General features: G+C 40.7%; 1 protein-coding gene across 1 annotated transcript in view; it reads right to left on the bottom strand.

The window, feature by feature from the left end:
* LOC122779833 (cadherin-10-like) overlaps nt 1-17229 on the bottom strand; it is an 89971-nt gene extending 72742 nt beyond the window's left edge. The window contains exon 1 of the mRNA XM_044042519.1: nt 17209-17229. The gene's annotated coding sequence lies outside the window, so the exon portion shown is untranslated. The remainder of the gene's footprint in view (nt 1-17208) is intronic.
* Between the last annotated feature and the right edge of the window lie 797 nt (nt 17230-18026).

Genomic DNA, 18026 nt, shown 5'->3' with positions numbered 1-18026 from the left:
CCTCAGATAGAGCTTCACAGAGCGACTTCCTGTTCCACGTTCGTGTCCTTGGCGTCTTCACGCTCGGTCGTGAAATTCAGTGGAACTCCCTCCTGGACCACTTCCTGTTTGGTGGCTGACGGTCGAAAATTCGATTAAACACGGTAAGACAAGTTTGTTCATTTATGAAGCGAGTTACAAAACCTGCTTCCTGTGTCACGGTCGGGCCCCTGGTCTCACACGTGAAGTTTTGAGCAGATCGGTTGATGTACAGCTCTTGTTTCAAGAGTTTTAGGCGGGTTAACCCGTTCAAAAAGCCACGGAATGAGGAGAACAATCGGCCTCTGGCATTTGTGCTCGGGCCCTAAATTTGAGTAGTCCTCATGGAGACCAAAACCTGGTCCTAATGAGGCAGAACGTCATTACTGAGGGACTGCTTCAGTCTTTGTTTAGCAAATTAGTAATAATAAAACATTAATGTTGTAATGTAACAAAGTACAAATACCTCCAGTCTGTTGACGTCACATTTTAGTATCGGCTCAGCTCGCTTGGAATCTCACAAAAATGAACGGTAAAATGGAAAAGCACCATTAGTTGTGATGGTTAAGGTTTAGGTAAGTGGTTAGGCAATGCATTATGTCAATGACGCGTCCTCACCAAGATATAAAAACAAGCTTGTGTATGTATGTGTGTGTGGTGAATGGATAAAAGCAGCTGCTACAATGTCTCTGTCAGGACAAATTAACATGTGTGTGATACAGATACAGCGGCTGCTGCTGCTCATAACTGTTTCTGGTAATGATGTTCTCATCCAGGTAAAAAAAAACAAAACAAAACACAATATCACTGAACACATGGGGAACTGGGAAAAAAACAGGTTTTACCCACTTAAAAAAGGTTAATATAATATACATTTGCTCAGGTCTAAACTTGAATTTCTTAAGAATACGCTTCATTTGCGTCACTTTCAAAAACTGCTCACTCTCCCACACCAAACCCCGTAGAGGAAATCGTCAATTTTACATCACAGCACACAGGAGTTGCTGATCCACCGCTGCTTCAATCAGTAAGTTTATATGTGTTGATTTAATGACTTTGTTTGAAATCCTTTGTATGGATTTACCTCAGTGACACAACCTGACCACACGAGGCAGCAGTGGACCAGCAGCTGTTGTGTTTCCTTGAGCTAAAAACGCTGATTTTCTCTGTGGGATTTGGTGTGGGAAGGTGGGAGGTTTAATAAACATCAGTTATCAGTCAGTAAAGGCCGCCTGGCTGAATATTTCTCAAGACATAATAGACTTAAAAAGGTGTAGATTTTATAAGTTTGAGTTTAAATTCATTGCTTTGTGGCCGGGTGCTGCGGGTTCATTTTTTTTGCGGCCAATAAAGTCAGATTCTCCTTTTTGGAGAAGGCTGGACGGTAATCTGATTACGGACCGAGCGCCTTTTTTTTAAGTAATCAAACTAATGCAGCTCATAAATGTGTCATTCTGTGACCTGCCATGACCTGGTTTCTCACAGTGATCTGCTTTATTTCTATGCAAATGTGATTAAATATTGTACTCCAGTACACACCGTTACCATGACTGTATCCTGTCATCATCTTTTATCTTTCAGGTTTAAATTGTTCTCAATTTAGACCACACATGGCCCTTCTGTCCGGATCTGTCTCCGATTCTGAACAGTTGTGTTGACAGAATCGGATCTAAGATGAGAAACTGCCTCAAGTTGCCTCGGATTGTTGCATTTTTACCCAAAAGCAGACTTTTCTTCCCTCAAGGGTCGGTTCAAAGTCTGACATGATGAGACATATTTCAGCCTTACTAGCATCAAACTAGTGAAATACAGCCAGACTTTTATTTTGAAATAGTGACAGGAAAGGTTACATGTCATACCTAAAAAACTGTTATGAAATAATAATATTAACATTGTAATATTACAATGACAAGAATATTATAATATTATAACAACAAAAGAGCATCTGTCCCATCTACACTGATTAACCCAGATCAGTTAAGCTTTATAAAACACTGCTGAAGATATGAGGTGTCTCTCAATGTATTAAAGTCGTCAAACTGCATCCTACATAAACCAGCATTTTTCTGATTATTTTCTTGAAGCAGAGGCACAAAACACGCACATCAACTGTCAACTCTGCTTTCAGCAAAGGTGGTTGAACCACTGACATCATGTGAGCGAGACATTAGGAGCTAGCTAGATTTTTGATGCTATTAATCAATAGATTATCTCTTTGTATGCCGATGACACAATCTTCTATGTCACAGACCCCATAAAATTACAAGTGCTCAATTAAGTCATGCATCGTGGAAAATAATAAGGATATACAGGGTTCCCACACCTTTAAAGGACCAATTCCCTCAAATTCAAGGACCAAATGTGCAACATAAGATGGGAGCGCAATGCATGGAATCTGACACCAACAGCGGAGTGAGACAGTGTCCACACCACCACTAGTAATTATGACATTTTCAACGTACCAAGACATTTACCTAAATATCAACTTAACTTCTTTCTTTTGCAAAATTCAAGCCCTTTCCATGTCTATTTAGGGTGATTTTCAAAAACTTTCAAGGGCTTTGAAAATACTTTTTTTACTGGATGCCAGAAGGCTTCTTTAAGGTTTAAATGTAAATAAAATTGCCTTGGCAACGGTCGGGTTTGGTTCGTTTCCAAGACGAATGTGTTTAGAAAACAAACTAAATAAGGAGAAGTGAGAGTTTCACAGTTAACTCTGTGTTCAGCTCAAAGCCTGATGGACTTGTCGGTCAAACACCTGCGTCAGGTTTTCAGATACTAAAAAAGGTGCTGGAACACTGTTGTCGCCAGCTGCTAATATTACATCACGTTTTATATTTTATCTTCACAAACTTTTCTGCTCTCGCCTGTAAAAATCCCTGATTCCTGAAGACTTTTGTTGTGTACTGTACATAAAACAGAACAAATTTTATTTTTAATCTGGAATAAAAATAAAATACAATTCAAATCTAATCCGCAGGGGGAAGAATTGTTAAATGTGCACCTTTTCACACGAACGTGTTATTTCATCGTTGTCATGCAGGAGAAACACGCGGATGACGGCGGCAGCGCCTTTAACAAGTCACATAATTAAGTCCTGAAATCATGGAAGCACTTCATTGTTGTGATAATTAGGTGATTTAATTGGAAGAGAAAAAAAAACAACTTGTAAACAAAGCATGGTTTTTGAAGAAAATAAGATAAGTTGAGTGAGCTTGATGTAAAATATAAATATCATTTCATATGTACATATATCATTTATATGTAGAAGGTTTTTTCTTATAACCATTTAAATGATAGAATAATTTTATTTAACTGTGCAGAAAGTGTACAAAAATCCAGAAAAATACTTCATTTCAAATGTTCCTTTAAATAGTATATATTACTTCTACTTCTATAGTACTTCTATTAGTGAAATCTTAATTAAATAAGTTCATTCCAAGAAAACTGAAGTGTACATACTTATTTTTACATGTATTCCTTTGTGCTCCATTTCTAAAGCACATCAAGTGACCTTTGTGTAGGATCATGTGCTCTACAGATAAATGTGCCTTTTACTAGTTAATGCATGAGTTATTGTAAATAACATGTCAAGAGCGGAGATATCAAAGCTTGTTTCGTTGCCATCGTATCCAAGCTTTTAGCGAGACGCAAGTCAGAAAACATATGTCAGGTCTAATAAAAAACTCAGTGCGCGTAAATCAAGCCGTATGAAGAGGGAAAGAGCAGGGCAAGTCTGCAGGCGTTTTAAGGTTTCAGCGTTACCACCCATGCAGTGTTTGTGTCACGATGACCACTGGCTGCTGCTGCTGCTGGATTCATGAGTTTAATCCCTGGAAACGCTCCAAGCATCCACTTTACTGCTGCTGCTGCGTCGTCCTGTCCTCTCGACCAAACGTCAAACTCTTGCCTATGGCGCAAAAACGCAGCGAGCCAAGCGGACGTCTGCATTTGGCATCGCGTTCCATCAGCAGAACGGGGCCCGAGACGAGTAACCGCTGTCCTTGACTGCATCATTGCTGCTGAACGAGCATACATTTGTGCAGTTTATTTAACAGGCCGTTGCTGTAAACACACTACGACAGTGGATTTGTTTTGTACCCGCCGACTTTATCCCCGTTATCTGCTGCATCTGCTGCCTGTTGTAAACAAAATGCAGTTTGCAGTTTTTGGGCTTCTTACACCAACAAATTGGGTGTTTTTGGTCTTTTAATTTAAATTTTTTTCTACTATAAATAGGGCTTGGTACCAAACTTCAATAATTCTCTGGCTCAAAGTGAAATGTTCCGATCTTACTTAGCAGCAGTAACTCAGAGCATCTGCTCTCTCAGACAAAATCTTCCTGTCTTACTTTTCTGCTACTCATAAATGTTGGATTCATACATTCTGTGCAGGAAGAAGTTTCAGTTTACAGGTGCAGTGTGTGGAAACCTTTAAGATAGTTCATTGGCAGATATTCAATACACTATATAACGGCTTTAAAATATACAAAACATTGCATGGCAACCTTAGAATAATGTATATGTAATTCAGGCAAAAATCCCTCCATAGTTCCCCTACACACTTTGTTACCATCTGCAGTCTCACTATTGGGTGAGGTAATAACGTTCCAGCAATGTTTTAGGGATCGGTGATGTCGAGAAACGTAGTAAGCAACAAAGCATCAGTTTAAGGTCTATGAAGTAATACAAAACAATTACAGTCCAGTAGAGTAGTGCTAGAACTGTACAATGGAAAAGTGCCATAATACAGTGGCCTTCAGACTGCAGGAAGGATGTAAACACTCCTTTCAAAACTCTCTTCTACCGTTTCCCTCGACGTCTTTGTCGGAATGTGTATCAGGTTAACGTGGGCTGAGTGTTGGTCTGTTTAGGCTACAGCGGAAAACAAGGCGGCACAAGATGTCCACCTCCAGTTTATTGTACGCCTACTGAAAAAAACCAAAGCATCTTTTCCTTACAGCAGTTATACACTTATTCTCAATTTCTGTCAATTAACCTTCCTAAATATTACACGCTGCACCTTTAAGTGCTGTTTAACCCCTTTAAACTTTGTCTTACATCCTTTTTTTTCTATTTTACTCACAGCTCATCATTGCAGGCCAATGAAACAAATGGGTTTTCAGAGAGCAGCAGGAGCCCCTGTCACATTCAATCTGAAAGACTAAGGCTTGAAAGAGGAAATTTATGTAAAAAGAAAAATGTGGTAAATATTGTAGGTTGATATTTTTCATCTCATGGAACAGCTCTGAATGTGCCATCAGGTACAAATAACAAACATTTGGTAACTGTAACTAAATGATGGGTATCAAAATCCAAAATATTCAAACACCCAGGCCTAATTCTGAAATATCTGAAAGACTTGGTATTCAAAAGCCTTCCTCACTCAGAATAAAAGTCCTCGATATTCGTCCTCATGCACCATGTGTTACTTTACTGAAACATGACATTTATGGAGCACAGAGTGAGCGAGGGAAGACGTAGAGGGCAACCTCAGTACAAATGTGTCCTCCTATTATGCCTGACAGCTGTGATACGCGAGGATTGAATTCATTGAAAGTGCCATATCTGAAGATATCCTTATTTGTGAGCCCGGTTCTCTGCACTTCTGTGTTTACACGTGTCCATATTTCATTCACGCCGGGTCTCACCTTGTCAGAGACTGTGTGGTGAAAGTGACAATAAAAATGAAGGACGGCTACGGGGGGGGTTACGTCCACGCCGCCCGCTGAAAGTGAACATATCCGACCCCGGAGTCGCTCCTCTAGGCATTCACGCCAACTTGCAGCACATCCCATAATATTTATGTCTGTTTTAACTCGGCTATGCTACACTGACTGTTACTTTCTTGTGAATCCAGTGGGTGGAAATCTTCAAAAAACTGGGTTACACAGCCAACTACTTTGATTGAGTTTGACCAAATGCCTTCAAGGAAAGTCTCGCTACTTGGCAGCCATCTTGGAAAAAGGGAGCTAACAAGACCAGACTCAGTTGGTCCTCCCACTTCCAAGAGGCGGACAGACCTACAACCAATCAGACCAATGATCCAGATCAATGTGATTGTTGTAGGCGAGAAAAACCATTTGTGATTAGAACGGCGTTGTTGCCAGACGTCTCTGCAAAGCAAAATAAAATATCTGTAAGACCTGGCCAGGCTCAACCAGGCTAGAAGACAGCCATAACTTCAATTATTAGTGGAATCTAACTTTAAAAAAACATAACAAATATTACTCACTTTGCACCAAAGTAAGATTTAAAATGTCTTTTTCCTTCTTTCACCAGTCTCAATCCAGAGACGTAACACCTTTAACTCTGGTTTAGACTCCTCCCACCACAGCAGTGAAATAAAAATAGATTTAATTTTATTGACTGTTAAGCTTGACATTGTCCAACTTTGCTTGCTGGTTTCAAATTTGCTGAAACTTCACACAAAACTAAACGTGTAGAGGCTACATTTCCTGTTTCATATGCTATTAAAGTAGTAACGATTGGCCACTAGGAGAAAAGGGGGTGGGACATTGTGATGAAAATTGTCTGCTTCACCAAGCGTATGTAAACGGTCTGTTTTGTTGGGGACTACTTTTTTATTTGCGCATTCATATGCAGACAGTGATTAATAACAGCAGCGGGACAGTGCCTAAAAATAACCTACAGCCCTCAAAATCCCGGTGATGAAAGAACACGTCAGCCAGTGCAACAGTGTCGCCTCATTTATAGGATTGTTGGATTTGTTTACATACATTTTATCAGGCTTTAGATGGACGTCATTTAGATAGAATTGTTGTTTTTGGTGTTTTCGTGCAGTCCTTTATCCTTTAAAATGATCTCTTTTTTTAACCTATGTACCAAATATGAGTAATTTAGCTTATACTTCTCTCTTCCATGGACAGAGGGCAGCAAGATTAATTTAGTCCACAGCAACAATTTTGTGAAAATCCCCTTGAATTTAATGATCGGTCAGAGACAGCAATGAATTCATGGTTTGAAAGGCCGTAAATGAAAGCAAATACCAGTGGTTAGCTTCAGTTTGGTCTTTTTCTGCCTGGGTCCACCCCCCAAACCTTCTTTGCCCTGTTCTCTCTTAAATCAAGTTTGGTAAAGTCATTTTATTAAACGACAAAGAACGAGCAGTGGCTGAAAAAAGCAGCGATTGATAAATGAGCAGCGATTGCCATTTTGCAAAAAAAAAGAAAATCACAAAATCAAGTCATTTATGGAAAAATCACTATAGAAATGTCACAAATCCAGCATGTAACAACACAAAAATACCACCTTTATTGCTTTTAATTCAGAGACTTATTATGTGTAATTAAGCTGACTTGTTTTATTATGCGTTCAATGCCATGTGTGAGACTTAGAGCTCTGCTGTGGCAGAACCCCAAAAAAGGAAATCAATAGGTCCCCTTTTAGACACACAGTCCTATAAACAATCCCGGGAAAAGATCAATACACTACAGGAAAGAGAACAAGGGAGCACAGAGGAGTCAGGCGCCCGAGAACCTCATATCACAGATATGATTTTTGTGTTTTTTTTATATAAATATATATACAGAATATCAGAGGCAGTGTTGTTCTGTGAGGCAAAGTTCGGTTTTTAGTTTCCCCCGACTCCCAAGAGAAATAAAAGCACAACAAACTGTTTGGATCTCAGAGGGATCTGTTGCATGAACAGTCACCACGCGCCACAAATAACGCATCTCTCCCTGCATTAACCTGGAACTCTGCCTGTGAAGTCGACCACGTTTCTTTCTGTCGTGATTTTTGCGACGGCGGCGAGGCAGCGCCCAACACAAGGAACCAATTCAGTCTCCTGCGTATTTACGACACATATACAGTGCGCGGTGTAATTATCTTTGGGGGCATTTCCTGAATGATTGCACTGTTTCTTGTAACGCAAGCTTGAAACAGCTGATGGTCACAAGTTTTCCTCTCAATGACAGATTGTTTTCTCCAGTGCTTAAGGGTTTGACACGGCGATACGCTGCACTTTTCCTTTGACTGCTGACCAAGCTGCATTTCTGAGAAAGAAAATAAAATAAAAGACTGTGTCCTCACAAGTCCTCCAGACGACAGAAAAAAACGCAGGGTAATCAGACAAATGTGGAAAATACAGTATTTCTGCAAATACTGACAAAATGGAAGCTGCAGCAGATGGTGGATTATGGTAAACTGAAGCAGAAAAAAACAAGGTGTGCAATCTCTCTCCGTCTCTCTGGCCCTGTGAGAGAGTTTCAAACAGTGATTCCACCACTTCCATTTGAATGTGGGGCTGAAAATAAGGCACAATTGAGCTTACAGTAAGAGGGCACATCACATTAAAGATGCCTCGGTGCTGCTGTAATGACTCTGGAACATGAGACTTGTAAAAAACATGTGACAGAATGTGGGAAGCACTGCAAGACTCCGTAGAGTGCAATTAACGCCAAATATATACAGTCGCACTCTCTTTCGCTTAGAATTCTACTACCGTGCGACGTGACATGACCTGGACAAGTTGTAGCAGTGACACGCTTTTTAACGCTTCTCAAGATAAACTGTGGTCAGTTTATCGTCCAAGTATGTTCCTGACCTTCCTAAAGCAAGACTGTCGGCACATAAGTCAAATTCATTATAAATAAAATGTACCTTTGTTCAGTTGAGTCCATGATCTCAAAAGTTTTGCTTAGAATATCTCATGGTGGCTAATTTTAGCTAACTTACAGGCCTTGTCATACTCAAAGAACTGGAACTAAATCGGTAGCCATTAGCTCCTCATTGATCAGGACTGAAATATCGATAACATAACAAGAGCAATTCCACAAAAAAACATACAAATCCAAGCCCGTATAAATGTTAGCAAGAGTAGCGTATTTCCCTACTTTAGCAAAACGAATAATTCTGCTGCTGATAACTTAAGTTCCGTGGCCCCGTGAAGGCTCCTGTATCGACACTGGTAGAAGGTTGAAGCTAACACTTGTTGGTTAAATGTGTAGCTTTATGTGTCGCTGTGTTGCTGCTTACTAGCGCTCAAAAGCTTGGGCTCACTTGGCTCACACAAATTTTGTTTAGTTGTAAACAATAGCAAATCTCATAACACACCACATATACAAAAGTATATACTATGAATGTGAGGTATAGCAGCGTCTGACTCTAAAGCTAACGTTGCTGCTAACGAAAGTGCGATATCATGCAGCTGCTCAGCTCCAACGACGTCAAAACATTTTGTTTGTAACATAATAACAACAAAATTCTTGCTAGTTAAGTTGTAAACAAATCTCATAAAACACCACAAATACAAAAGGATAAAAATATACAGGTACAGAAGCGTCCATATAAAATGTGTAGCTGCATTGTTGGTTACTCTCGTCTCCTGGCCTTACTTTTTATATGTTAGCGATTTCTAACATATAATAACAAGCTCCGACACTGTTGTTTTCTCTCCATCGTGTAGACAGAGAAGTGGTCCAAATTTTAGGCCTAATTTGCAAAATTTGGCAGAAAAGCACATAATTGTATCATCCATTAAAAGTTGTGAGTAATGTTACAACTAGCAAACTCATGAAACGTTTTCAATTACTGAAACAAAAGAGAGAGCTAGTCAAGCTAACATTTGTGCAGAACTAGCATCCTCAGTGCAGCCTCCCAACAACAAAGGTAAAACTCACCATTCTTCATTGATTTGATATTTTCTCTCTGCTGAACATTCTAAACACCAAATTAGCTTTTAAGCCTTCCTTTTGACTGACAAAACACAAAATATATAATCATAAACAATATTTTCTACACAATCACTATTCCGCTCCAACACAACTCACAAGATAAGATTATAGCAGTACCAAAGAGAAAATGAAAAGAACAAAGGACAAAATAACTTGATTGTTTTACATTGTAAATCCACAAAGACCTCACAATTTCCAGTAGAAGAAAAACAGCTCAGTGTGTTTTTTTTTTAACTAAACCAAGATGCAACATTCTGGAGATATTTCATCCCACACTTATAAATAGAAAACTGACAATCATGTTTGATCTGGTTCTACACAAGAGTAAAAGACAGGCAAATAATTACATTATAAGCAAAGTTGAATCATGGTATTACGTTAAGCAAATTCTGATGATATAATGACTGTGCAGTTGTAGCTGGAGTTGTTTCCTTCAACTGTTAACATTGCAAAAGGCAGAACTTACAGAATAACACAGCTACGAGGAAGCCAATTAAACTGTGCTAACTGCAAGAATGACTAAATTATGAAATTGGAGGGTTGATTAAGGTCCTTGAACTTGTGTTTGGTATCTGTGTGTACACACTGAATGAGGACATGTTGTCCTCGGGTAATTCCCAATAATGAGATGACCTTTGCCAGTTTCCGAAATACCCCTTTGCAGCTTTTGTCAGAAGTTATAAGCAAACAGTGTTGCAATTTTTCCCATTTAATATTTAAAAGGGGGCAAAATGCACACATAAGGCATTATGACCCATCTTCTACCATCTGTGTTCAGCTCAGAGAAGAGAGAAAATATTCTGTGTGGGGGGTTTGTGCAGAGGAAAGCAGAGCAATAGCTGTTTCTGGATCTCTTTTTTTTCCCTGACATTGTGCAATAATCAACATAATTCTCTGCTGACAGAACAGCGGCCACACCTCATGCTGATCAGCAGATTAGTCATCACAAGTGTTTCAACGGACTAATTTACCCCAGATCACAAACGATTTACGGGGGAAAAAGCACTCATAACCTCAACAAAGGAGAAAGTCAAAGACCTCGTGACCTTTCCTTTCACATGAGTCATACGACATCATCTGGTCTCGATTGTCAAGTTTATTGGAAAACTAATGGAACAGCGTGAAAAAGGAAAATGCCTCCGCACGACTCCGCGGCTCAGAGGTTCTCACAGTCGTCTCACGTCAGGAGACACAGTTTTGGAAGGGAGGGCTCTTCAAGCACTTTGAAGCCAGTTCGGTTATGCCATTCAGCGAATCACAGTGAGGCATTTGAAAAGGATTTTAAACAGCACTTAGATGCAGATTTAAGAAACCTCATGCTCCACAGAAACTTAAAAAAGGCAGGAGTTGAAACCGCACTTCAGGCCTGCTCCCCGACAATAGCGAGTCAAAGTGGCACACAGGGACTGTATCAAACACGCAGGGAAATTGCCGAGGGGAGTTTATATTTGCATGACACCATGACACCCTGTGTTTATTAGCATGCAACCTCAGCTTTTGCACTCTGCGTCGACAAAAAAAATTCAAACACTCCTCCTCTCCGAGCCTTTACCCCACTCCACCCCACCCATCCCCTCCACGGAGCCGAATCCATTCCACCTCTTTAACGGCGGGCCTGGGCGTCCAGGCATGCTCAGTGAGCGTAGCTAATCGGCCAAGCTGAGCCATGTCCTTTTGATGGAGAGAAATCCCTCTCCACACGCCGGAGCATCGTGGCTGCTGCAGATGAACTGCTGGTGCTCTTGCTCTAGTGGGGGTAGGAGGTGCAGCAGACGGGTGTGTTGTTGGGAAGACGAGAGGAGGAGGAGGAGGGGGTGGGATGGTGGTAAATGCCTGAGCCATACATCTTTCTTGGGTTGCACTTTCTATTCCAGATCTGGCACAAACAAAGTGTCCTGTTAAACGACAGACAATTTCCCTTTTCTTCTCCTCAGGGGGCGTGTGGGAGGTTTGAACAGCAGCAGCACAGCCTCATAAATATAAGAAAATCTACCATTCAGCAGGTCACCATTTACCGTGAGGTGAATTGTCAAAAAAGCGGTCAACTGATTCATTGTTTTCGCTGATTAGGCTCGGACAACGCATTTTTTACAATCTATCAGTATCGGGTAGTGTGGCTTATGCCAGAATGCATCTCAAGATTGGGTCTGGGAAAGGGTGTAGTCCCCTCCCACTTCCACGAGGATAGAACTGGTATACTACGTACATGGAGCGTCTGAAAACATGTCCACAAACGTGTAGTTCTCTCAGAGCGATGGCTATCTAGTAACAAATAAGTCGCTTAAAATGGAAGCAACAGAAACACCGCTGATCTTCGGTGGCCGCCAAGTTGGACGTATACGAAAGTCGCTAGACGTGGCTTCTCTGTCTTAATCGCATATCAACCCTGCCTCTAGCACAACAAGAGGAAATAACCCATTTGCCAGACTCGGCTGGGTTCACTTTGGCTTGATATCAGCAGACACTGGCTCCAATAGAATCCAAGAAGAATAGTATCCATCCGCCGTGGATATGTGGTGATAATATGTGCTCGGTAGCCCAGGTCACTTTTGTGACGAAGTGATTTTCTCCAACCATTTCTCCACTGCATGAAAACAACTCTGTAAGATAATGTTAATAAAGCGAGGTCCACTCCATGTTAAGTTAAAAAATAGCGGCTACGAGGTGCATTCAATGACCCTCGGAAATGTCAGTAGTTCGGGAAAAACATACACTACTCGCAAAGAGCTGGCTGATGATGCATTCACGTAAACTCAAATTCAATCACTAAGTGTACGACTAATGAGGTAGACAGTTGGTCACTGGAGAAGTATAATTATGTAAACAATGCAATCATTGATAAAAACATAGTTTTTGAATTCCTGATGGTTTTTCCTTTGGGGGTGAGGGAGATATCGAACAACAGCATGGCCTCAGACAAATGTGAGGAGCAAAAATCCAACAGTTCATCATTTAAGGTGAATATTCAAAGTCATACGCTCCCTCCTGTGAGCATATGCAGCTCTGCAGGTTGCTTTATTAATTGGTGCTGAACATCTGAAGACTGTGTGGCCACATAGAATCCATGATACTGCTTAGCTCCTGCTACAAAGGCAGTGAATGGCGTCCACAACAGCATCAAGGGATGAGAAGGAATATTTAAAATGCGGGATTAGCATTTTAACATCGCATTCAGGGCAGATAAACGGACACAGACTACCAAGAGATGAGTAGTTCTTTTTTAGATGTGAGAGAATCGCAGCACACGGGGGATAGAGGCATCTAAGACAACACAGTGACCCTTGGTGAAGCAGGAGGGGGAAAAAAAACCAGTGTACATTTTGACGGCATCATAAATCACAGGGCTTGTGGCAGGCAGCCCAATTGTGCTGCGAGGGCAGGTTGAAGGGACCATCATCCCTCCTCCTGTGTCCCCTGGCTGCGTCTGAAGAAAGAAGTGGAACGGCAAGAAGAAAAAAAAAAAACATGTCTGCCCCTCCTTGTCTCTTTCTGTAGCAGCATTGATCTCTTGGCGCGTCGGCCACAGTTACAGCGCGGTCACAATGCTGCGGCGTTTCTGATGTAGAATGGAGAAAGTGTGTGACACAGAAACAGCACGTGATCCCCCGCATGCAAGAATGTTTGAGATGGATTGAAATGCACTTAGGGAGGAAGTTTCCTCTGGCTTTGCACTTACAGGGACAAAGAGAGAGTGTGTAAAAATACTTTGAATATGCATTTGCATCAAAGGTGAAGTGAATTTCTGCTGTGAATTTTAGGGCTGGGCGATAATGAGGTAGCCCGTCATTTACAAAAAAAATCTGTTCCAGCAACACTCGACTCAGCAGTGCTTTTTTTTTGCTTTTCCATTAGTGATAGTACCTGGTATCTCTTTGTCGGTACCTGCTCTGGTGGGGTTCTCAGCAAACAGCCAACAACCAAAATAACAACAGAGTGACCAACATCTTAAAATTAGAACAGAAGGTGGTTCAGTTTCTTCACTCACTTTTTGCACCATCCTCTCAAAGGATGTCACAAAATCACATTTTTGCACAACTTAAATATTAAATATTAATATTATAAATAAATATTAAATATTTCGACTCATGGATTTTAAGTGAACACAAAATTTTAACAAAACTTGCATCACAGGATTTTCTACATTTCTAGTACTCACATCTTTGCATTGACAGGTCATTTCCTTCTGTAGCTAGCTAGCTAAGTAGATAGATGCCGATATAAATCCCCGGGAAGGTTACATTAAAATGTCGTCGTGACAACATATACAATATAAAAGCATAAAGACAAACCCGGACATGAGACCTAGAATGATGGTAAAACTTATCAAGATTTGTTTATCAATATAACTAAAAGAAAGCTTGAAAAAAAATGCATGGTTTCGGACTTTACGCCAATAACTGATTTGCCAATATATCACGAGTGCTTGGGCCGATAACTAATACCAATATATGTGTGTGTATGTATAAAAATGTACATTTTCCAAGGTCATTTAGTCTCTTCTGCTGACTATCTGCCGATACTGATGTTGTGCCGATAATAACAAGCATCCCTACTAAAAAAACATTAAAATGTGGTCCTCCCTGGGAACAATAAAGCTATCAATGTACCGATCAATGAAGTGTTTTGGTTTAAAGAAAGTTACAGATATGAATATGTAGAGAAATATGTTCCGTCTACAGGCAGTCCAGAACAGTCGGATGTAAAGATTCACGTGACAGAAGAGGAAAAGAGAAAATGGACAAAACACTGAGATTTGGCTCTTAAAAAATTGAAAAGCTCTCAGTCAGACTGGTGTGTGGGTTTGGAGGACGGCATGTGGAGATCATCTTTATCCTGACAGTGGAAGTCTCTGGGCTTAGTGATCACAACAAACATGGTCAGCCTGGGTTTCAGCTTTGGTTAAGATGACTCCAGGGAGCGTGGACAGTGGGAGGAGGCCTTGGATTGCTTTTCCTCTCCACTTTTTTTTTTTTGCTTCTCGTCCTCCTCCCACCCACTCGAGCAGCTGTTGACGTGGACCATCACGGGGAATTTGTGCAGTCTCATTCAGACCGAGGCTCGGATTAGGCCCCCGAGCTGCACCGCAGACGGACTGAGACCGCCCCCTTATTAATGCATCCTCCTGTGGCGCTGCAGCCATATTCATCTGGACACTTTCAACGAGCGGTCATCAACGCCGCGGCGTGCTAATCTCCCCCCGATATTAAAGTTACAGAAAGTGATGTGACCAATTGACAGCTGGAAGAAAAAACAGAGGAGAATGAGGGAGCGAGAGAGACGGAAGGAAACGGGGGCTGGTCTTCTTTTGCATAATTTGGTTCCTATTAGCGACATCATTCAGTGGCTTTTTTCACATGATAATTTGGAAATCTGGGGTTGCGGCGCTAATCCAGCGGCATTACACTTCACCGAGGGATTACTGAGTGACAACTTCAAGTGAAACGGAAGATGTAAGGGCCTCTTAAGCCATGTTCCCATTAAAAGTCACAGTGCGGCGTGACACTGTGGCAGGCTTCATTGCACACTTGCCAACTAGTCTGGGATATATATCCCCACCGATAAACGCTCCAACGCTCATAGGGATTTCTGCCGTCGCTTTCTTATTTCTTCACTCTCCGCAGTCAGCCGTGTTTTTGAATTATTATTATTTTTTAGGGCTGCCTCCTATTTTATTTTAGATTATTCAAGGTGTATTTTTTTAGAAGCTTGTAGGATTTTTAACGCCTCAGAGTCATTTCCGTGTTGACCTCTTTGCTATCGGAGGCAGCGGCAAAGTCCTTTGAGTTAAATCCTCTCAGTTGTTCGGTGGAAATGTAACACATTTAAAAGATTAAACTGTTTTATTCTGTTTTGTCCGTTTATTTTTCCGGGAGATTTTCTCGTTTTGCTAGTGCCTCTCGGTTTTTTTAGGAGGGACCCTATTTTGGATAAAAGGGTGGAGCTATGGGAGATGTGAGGGGTGTCAATCGCACCATAGTCACGCCATAAAGAATACTTGACTTTCAGGTCAATTTGACTCTAAATGGGGATCAGAATTTAGTATTGAGTACAGGTCTCAGGGTCAATGAACCCCAGATTCTTCCAGCTTTAAATGCCTGAATAGACGATTAATCATTTTTATTCATTAATAAGACCATTGATTCTTTGCTGCTGTGACATTTTGTGTCATTGACTTTCCGTGTTTGAAATTAAGCCCATAAATGAACTGATTTTGCTTTGTGAGCCCAACATTGCTTAAGCTTTTCCGTCAATAAACTGCATTATTTTAAATCAGCACAGATTTATTTATTTCCTCTGGTACATTTAAAACACAGAGGCAGCTATCATTGCTCTGTGTTTATCTAGGGACCCAAACACAAGTATTTTCGTCTAAATTTCACATAACAAAGAACTATTGATTGTAGGAGATGGATTTCCACAAAAAGCCTCTCTGATTGGTCTTCTCTCCATTCATGAAAGATCAAATTAAATCTTTTTTTTGTACAACTGCTCAAAGTCAGTGAATTATTCTGGGCTAAAGGAAAAAAAACCAAAAAACTTTCATCTCCTGAGCTACAAACCTTAATGACTTGGCCTGGGCGACGCCCCCCACTGGGACGTGACAAATGAGCAGTCAGACAGGCTGTAAACAAGACAACTGTACGCCATTAACTAAACTGCTGTAATTGTAGGTAAACCTGAGAGTGAAATCCCTGCACAGGAAAACAGAGTATGACCTTAAAGGTAAATTATGTATGAAATGTATTTGTGTGAGGTCATAAAACGACCATGACGTGTCACCGGAGATTAATGCAACATGTAAAATCAGAATATTAGCTTCATTCATAACAGTGGAGGAGCCAATTAAGTCACAATTTAACAAAAAAAAAAAAAAAAAAGAAGAGAGACGGATGTTTTCAGCAGAAAACTGAAGTTTGTAGACGACTCAATCTCTCACACCAAACTCCATAGAGAAAATCTGCGTTTGTGGACACAGGAGCTGCTGGTCGACTGAGGTGAACGTAAACAAAGGATTTCAAACACTGAATTCACGAAATAACACATGTGAACTTACTGATGGAGGCAGCAGTGGATCAACAACTCCTATGAGCCTTGATGTTAAATCACTGATTGTCTCTATGGAGTTTGGTGTGGGGAATGAGTGCTTTACAAAGTTGTGTTTCCAGCCAGAAAGAGCTGTTTAACAATGATAAAAAAAAACAGTGAACATATTCTTATGATACAGCAAACTTAGGTAGGTGTACATTTTAATAACTGAGCCCTTTTCAAGTGGCCAAAATGTCAAAAAAGTCAAATATGACTTTAAAACGCAAACGGTAGCAGTTTGCTCAGCATGTTTTGCAAACTCTGGGTTAGAATAAATGTCCGCTTGATATTTACGACCGTCATAACAACACACAGTATGTCCGTTTGTCTTGTAAAATAATTAATTTGGGAATAGCCGAGACATTTTTCGCTCCTTCACATTGTAAACAAGAAGAAGAAGTCATTACCTTCTAAGAATCACCTCATGGGGAGATATCGTTGACCTGAAGTCATATGCAGAGATCACAGGGACACACAGGAGGGCTGGAAAGAGAAAAAAAAAAGTAGTATATAAAGTATTGTTTGTGACCTGGATATACAGCCAGTTCAGGACGCACGGCTCTTCCCCTTCCTTTCCCGTCTGCTGACTGGATCCCCGGAGAGGGACAAAGTAACTGTTCAATCCCAGGTAATTAACTTCACCACGACCCAGGGAACACTCGCACCAGACACCACAATCCTTTAAGCACAACACTCCATTAGTCACATCCCACAAGGCCTCGCAAAGCGGCAGGACGAGCGTGCGGACGCGCACTCGCGATACAGATACGCGGTCAGTCGGGATGATTTCCTGTGACTTTAATCAGAGCAAAGTGTGAAAACATAAACACACGCGTAGTTTTTTTTGAAAAAGTAACAGCGCTGACTCAGGTCCTCGGTGTGAAACGGACGTGTTTGTGTTGTGTTTGGAAGGGAAAAACTCCCTCAATGTTCATTAAGAGCTGTGTTTTCTTGGCTGCAGGGTAATCATTTTTTTAAATATTATACCTCATTTTATTTCATTCAACTTTTACTTAAGCGCAAAGTCACGCTGAGATTAAAAATCTCTTAAGTGATTTTAAGGATGGATTCTCACGCTTCATGTGACATTTTACAGTGAAATGAAAAAATGTTTCTCTGATTTCTTTTTCAGCTTATCAAATGTTTTTAACATTTTTAGTTTGTGGACCAAAGAGACATTCAAGCTCATCATAATTACCAGGTTTGAAAACCAACTGATTTTTTT

This window comes from Solea senegalensis, linkage group LG1, assembly GCF_019176455.1.
Source record: "Solea senegalensis isolate Sse05_10M linkage group LG1, IFAPA_SoseM_1, whole genome shotgun sequence".
In the NCBI taxonomy this organism is placed as follows: Eukaryota; Metazoa; Chordata; class Actinopteri; order Pleuronectiformes; family Soleidae; genus Solea; species Solea senegalensis.
The sequence above is the reverse complement of the archived record's forward strand: the minus strand, read 5'-3'. Positions and strand labels throughout refer to the sequence as shown.